The following is a 7,096-nucleotide window of genomic DNA, read 5'->3' as shown; positions in this document are numbered from 1 at the left end:
CTTTCAAATCGATTGTAAGTGATTTCTAACTAATTTTCTTCAAACTTTAACATCTTTTCACTTGATTTCAACTCAAAATCAATAATTTTCATGGTGGAAATTGGGTGTTTTGGGTAGAATCTAGGTTTTTCAAAAATTGGGGAGTTGGACCTCAATTTGAGGTCCGATTTCAAAACAAATTATATATTTGAGTTCGTGGGGGAATGGATAATAGGATTTTGGTTCGAACTTCGGGTTTTGATCATGTGGGTCCGGGGGCGATTTTTGACTTTTGGGTAAAACTTTGGAAAACTCATTTTCATGCATTAGAATTGATTCATTTAGCGCTTATTGATATAATTAAGTAACTTGTTGCTAGATACGCGCGAATTGGTGGTGGAATCAAGAGGTAAAGCGATAGTAGAGACTTGAATTGTGTTCGTGGCATCGAGGTAAGTGTTTGGTCTAATCTTAGCTTGAGGGATTAGGAGTTGTGTCTTATTTGTTACGTGTTAATTGTGGAGTACGACGTATAGGCATGGTGACGAGTATCTATACGTCGGTGTCAAGCATGCCCGTGAGTCTTGTATTGTAATTGTTATGACTCCGTTGTGGTTTAATGCGCTTCATATGAGGATTATCATTATTGTTCCCTTGCCGGAATGTTATTATCATTATTGTTCCCTTGCCAGGATGTTATTGTCATATTATGTTCCCTTGTCGGGATGTTATTGCAATATTATTGTTCCCTTGCCGGGATTCTTTTGTGATTGTTGTTGATATGAAATGGGAGCGGGTTGCACGCCTGCAACGAGATATATGAAATAGGAGCGGGTTGTACGCCTACAACGAGATATATGAAATGAGAGCGGGTTGCACGCCTGCAACAAGATATATGAAATGGGAGCGGGTTGCACACCTGCAACGAGATATCTGAAATGGGATCGGGTTGCACGCCTGCAACAAGATATGAAATGAAAGTGAATTCTGTCTTTGTTTTCCTTATCCTTGTTAGTAATTGGATTTTGGTTTCTTTATATTCTCTTGATATTCCGTTGTTATCTGTTATTCCCCGAAGCATGTTTCCCCTGACCAATTTTAATTGTAATTATCTGCCTCTATTTTCGCTGTTTATGATATAATTGCACAGGTTTATTTGGTAGCATGGTCCTAGCCTCGTCACTACTTCCCGGAGGTTAGGTTAGACACTTACCAGCACATGGGGTCGGTTGTGCTGATACTATACTCTGCACTCTTTTGTGCAGATCCCAATGTTGTAGACTTCGGACCGCAGTGAGGTTGCTGCCTTCAGTCCAACGTCTGCGGGTCTTGGCGTCACCTTCTATCTTTCCTTTATCCTGTTTCCTTTACTCATTTCAGAAACAATGTATATTTTATCTTTCAGACTTTGTATGTAGTATTCTTAGACCGTCTATGAAGTTGTGACACCAAATTCTGGGTAGAGCTATATTTAGACTTTCGCGGTTTATATTAAGATTAATTATCAGCTTTTGTCTTCCGCTTAATTATTTTCGCTAATTGCATGATATCTACTCATCACTGATAATGGTTTAAAACCGGAAAGGGTTAAGTAATTAGAATAACTTGGCTTGCTTAGCTTTCACTAGTAGGCACTATCCCGACTCTCGAGGGTGGGAAAATCGGGTCGTGACAATTTCGAATTATATTTGACTTACTCAGTAGGATATATAATCCAAATTCTGCTTCTCTATTTAGTTTTTTCTCACAAAACAAAGTTTACTTTACTCCTTTTCCCCATTCTTCAAAGAAAATTATTATTTTGTCAAAACTAAACTGAGGTGTGTCGGACAATGTGTTGCATATTCTTTTTTGTTCATTCCGAAAGCGCAATAAGCAAATTGAAGCAGTGAATTAATAGCATCTAAAATGGGTTCTATTGTTTTAGCTTTTATTATATTTATTTAAATCTTGAATAATCCTTAAAACATAATAGTCATTTAGGTATTGTTGGCTTAGACTTATTTTTTACATTAAAAATGCTAAGAAAAAGAATAGTAGTGGAATATGATACTTTAATTGATATACTTAATCAGATAAAAGACTCAATTCTTTTTCAAATATCTATATTGCTTATAGAATAATGATAACAGTTCCTTAGTTCCTTAGATGAAAGACGTTTTCAAAATTAAATTAATAAAATATTATCTAAAATCAACAATGTCTCAAGAAAGATTAAACAAACTGACTGATAATTAATGATTGCAACTCAAAATTTTAGAAAAATAATCTTCAAATAAAGTTATATATGAAGTATTTTTTTTAAAAAAATTTAAGGCCTCCTTTTAAAGTTTCGTTTAGGCCACCGAACATGTTGAGCCGCCCCTGTGCTAAGGAGCCAAGAATACAATTTAAGTGGTCGTTTGGACATAAGAATTGTGAATTTTTTTTTCCAATTGAAAATGGTATTTGAAATTTAGAGTTGTGTTTGGACATGAATATAATTTTGGGTTGTTTTTGAAGTTTTGTAAGTAATTTAAGTGAAAATTTTTAAAAAACAGTTTTTTGGAATTTTTTTTTAAATTTTCGAAAATTTTCAAAATGTATTTTCAAGTGAAAATTGAAAATTTTATGAACAAACATTGATTTCGAAAAAAATAAAAATATTTTGGAAAAAAGAGAAAAATTTCTTATGTCCAAACGGGCTCTAAGACAGTCGTTTCAACAATTGCATTAATTTGAGGTAGTCGAAAAACGTACATCTATATATAAATATAATTGAGGGAAAAAAGAAAATGACTTGGCACCTCTCTTTGGCCAAAGATTATATTTATCTTTTTTCTCTTTTTTTTTGACTTTCCCCCCTCATTTTTTCATTTATTTTATTTTTAATAGTCTAATATGTCATTAATTTCTTTTCTCTTAATTACCATTTATACTCTTTCCAGAAACGTTTGTTCTATCCTAACGTCTCCTCTCCTTCTTATTAGTTTCATTATCCTTCCTCATTTAAACATATGCATTTATTTTCTTCCTTCACTCACATTTTAATGTGGTTGTCTGTTAATTAGTAATTAATCATCTTTATATATTTCTCCCCAGCACTCACTTCTCTCTCTATACTTTTTATTTTCACTCACTTTCTTTGTACTCATTTCCATGATTGCATATGTCTTAAAAAATTGTTATAGTTTTATAGGATAGCACTCTTAGTTGCACAGATTTTCAAAAATATATCCTAACATACTTGATTTTTTCAGGTCCAGAAGACATATTTGTAGTCTGAAGTTTTGGCGCATGTTGGTTATGTGTAATTTTTCCTTTTTAATTGGTCATTTTTAACGTCAATCTCTCTTTTGTGGCAATATCCTAACATATTTTGTTATTTTTGATTCAGAAGAGATATTTACAGCCTGAAATCTTGGCGGATGTTGGTCATGTATAATTTTTCTTTTTCAATTGGTTATGTTTAATGATAATCTCTCCTTTCTAAAGACTGTGCATGGGTATTTATATGGAATATGGTAGTCTGCAGATTTATATATTCAGATGTTTGTTACAAAGGCAAATTAGGAGGAAAAAAATGAGTTTATCTTACTGATGACAGAAAACGTAAGTTAGAGGGAGAAAAAGAAGAAAATAAGGAAGAGAAACAAAAGGGAAAAACGAAAAGAAAAAATTCGTACATTTCTTTCTTCTTTTGTAATGTATCCAAAAATTGAATTTGTGTCTTCCTTCTGCTTTTTCATGCTTTTAATTTCCTTCCTCTTTCTTATTCTTTTTCTTTTTTGGTTTATCATAAATACAAGAAATTTTGAAAAATACCAATATAGAAACTGCGCATGTATATTTATATAGAATAGTGCAGTTTGCACAATTATTTATATGTCTGTTACAAAAATAAATTAGGAGAACAACAAAGGAGTTTTTCTTAGTGATGGAGGAAAACATAACTTAGAGGGAGAAAAAGAAGAAAAGAAGGAGGGAGAAAAAGAAGAAAAGAGAAATAAAAGGGAAAAATGAAAGAAAAGAATCGTACATTTCTTTCTTCTTTTTACATAGTGTGTAAAAAAAATTTGGATTTGTAACTTCTTCTCCGTTTTCATGTTTTTAATTTCCTCCCTTTATCTTTTTTTTTTTGGTTTATCATAAACTACAAAAAACTTTATGAAGTACCAATATAGTGGGTGTGTGTATATATATAGAGAGAGGGGGTCACGTAATGTGACATAATTATCGCTAAGAAACACATTTATAATTATCATCCCTTTTTTCCCTTCAAATTATTTTTTTGGAAATAATTATATGAAAAGTCTTGGAGCTCATCGAAAAATATATGTATGTACTGTAATTTTCTCAAATTATAGAATTAAAATTATAAAGGACTTTTTTATATTCATTAATTTATTTTGTGACCGCGCGAAGCGCGAAAAATTCACTAGTTGAGATGATAATGCAGGCAAAAGTCTAATGGACCCGTTTTACGTCTTAAGTGATCGTCTAAAATTTTAAGTTAATGATATTATTAGAATGATTTTTATTAATCGAAGAAAATAGTAACACGTCTTTTCAGTAAACAACAAAAAAAAATACTCGGATATTGTCATTATCTTACCCTAAACTTCAAGTTTGATATTACTAGGACTTTCTTGATGTCCTACGATATATTACAGCATTCATACTTAAGAATTATTCTCGTGTGAATATAAAAGTTCACATTTTGAACGTTAGAAAAGTGTTACCACATCCTATCCATTTATCATAATGAGATTTATTATTAGTTTTGCATTTAGTGGACCCTTCAATAAAATAACATTATTGGATTCATGAGTGGATTTTTTCCACACAAAATCTTACTCAATCCACTCAAAAATTGCATTGTCTTCTATTATTGACTTAGAAATAAAGGAGTTTAACTTCGGCATATAGATAGTATGTACTTAGTTTTTTATGCCTTCGGATTATATTGACTTATAACAACATATAATTGTTTACAAAAGTTAGAATAGATAACTTACCATAATAACAAAATTGACAAATTCGACACAATTCGGTGAATATCAATGTCGTCCAAAAAACATCATTTTGATGCTTAACTGTAATAATTTAATATTATTTTATTCTCTTTTAATGTCAGTTTATATATTTGTTAGGGTAAATTACACAAACCTCTTTTCTAAATTGGATGGAAAAATTGAAGAGACCTTTTTCTAATTATAAAAATTACAAGAACTTCTAAAAAATATCATTGTAGAGACCTATGCTTCATACTAGATATGGGTAAACAAAAGACACAGAAAGTAAAAACTAAGAGAGAGGAAAAAGATTATTCGACATACATGATTCTTTAACAAGGGGTAGCTTAATATTTCCCCCAAACTAGTTGTGACTTAACTATATTATATGTTCTTGTGATATAGTCATTGCTTTATGTATTAATTAAAGTAAACGGATTTCTCATGCCAATTGATGGTATGCCAATTTCAGAATCAAGAAAATATTCTATCAATTTCATGATTAATATTTATTATAATGCTCGTACTCTTCAAAATAATCATTAAATGTACGCTGAATCCTCCAAAAATAATGTAAATTTTGGAGGATCCAATATGAATACGAAAATATTTTCAGAGAATCCAAGCAATATCTTTGATTTATTATGTTCTAACATACTTCATTTTATTTATTACTCCCTCAGGTCCATTTTAATTGATTTTTGGCTATTTTCACACATATTAAGAAATTTAACTTTTAACGTTAATTAACTATAAAATTGATCATATTAACCTTTGCTGTCTTTTAAATTTATTCATTGTTAATATAACAGATACTTCAAGACTCGTTATTCCTTGGGCAATTTTGACAAAAGAAGTTAATTTCATCTTCATATCTGAAAAACTTAAATATTTGGAATCACAAGAAAGGCCAAAAAATTAATTAAAGTAGACGGAATGGAGTACTAAAAGTTGATCTAAGTGGTTAAAGAAAGAAGGGAAAGTGTGGAAAATTTTCTGTATTTTCTGATTGATTTCTTTCTGTACAAGCCATGTATATTTATACAAGTATATTCCTAGTAAAAGAAAATTAGAACTAAAAATAGAAATAGAATAATTCTATGGTATTTGTACACTTGTCATGTACGTACTAAACTAATTATAACAAAATAGCCAACTAATATTCTTTCCTATCTCTCGTGCGTGTGAACCTTCTTACATGTGTGAGAAGGTTCCAGAATTGTGTTATTATTTACATGGTCTAGATTAAATCTATCATGATCAACTTTAGACACTAGGATGCTACCATGTGTCCCTTCATATTTGAGACTAGATTTTAAACACTTTGTTTTGTCCGAAATTATTCCTTCTTCTTTGATTCTCACACCTTTCCTCTTTTCTTCTTCTCTGCTGTGTGAGCCCGTGGTAAGATTGATTTCCAACATCCTTCCTCAAGTTGGAGGGGAACGACGAGATCCACAACTTGCTAAGAATTGAACGATGGGAAGGCCCTGACAACGGCTTGGTAAATAGATTTGCAAGCTGAGATTTTGATGGCACAAAAGAGAGGGAAATGAGGCTGGAAAGAAATTGCTGTCGAACAAAATGGCAATCTAACTCCACGTGTTTGGTACACTCATGGAACACGAGGTTTTATGCAATATGAATGGCAGATTGACTATCGAAGAGAACAGGAACCGACAATGAAGGTGGTATAGAAAGATCGTCAAGAAGACGAGTGAGCCATGTTAGTTCGGCGATAACCTTACACATAGAACAATATTCCGCCTCAGCGGAAGACAAAGACAAAAAAGCATGTTTCTTTGACTTCCAGGAAATAGGAGACCCACCAAGTGCGATATAGAAGCCACTAACAGACCGTCTGGTTTTCGGACATAAAGTCCAGTCAGCATCGCAAAAAGGTACGAGCTTTAGGGATAAGGCTGAATTGAGGATGATCCCTTGACCTGGGTTTGTTTTCGGATATTGTAACACTCGAAGGGCTGTTGTGAGATGAGGAAGTTTGGGGATTTGCATGAATTGGCTCAATTTAAGAACGATAAATGAGAGATCTGGCCTTTGTATGAGTCAAATAATTTAATTCTACCACTAGATGTTGATATAATGTTGGATTTGAGAGAGGA

This window comes from Nicotiana sylvestris, chromosome 4 (assembly GCF_000393655.2).
Source record: "Nicotiana sylvestris chromosome 4, ASM39365v2, whole genome shotgun sequence".
Classification (NCBI taxonomy): Eukaryota; Viridiplantae; Streptophyta; class Magnoliopsida; order Solanales; family Solanaceae; genus Nicotiana; species Nicotiana sylvestris.
The sequence above is the reverse complement of the archived record's forward strand: the minus strand, read 5'-3'. Positions refer to the sequence as shown.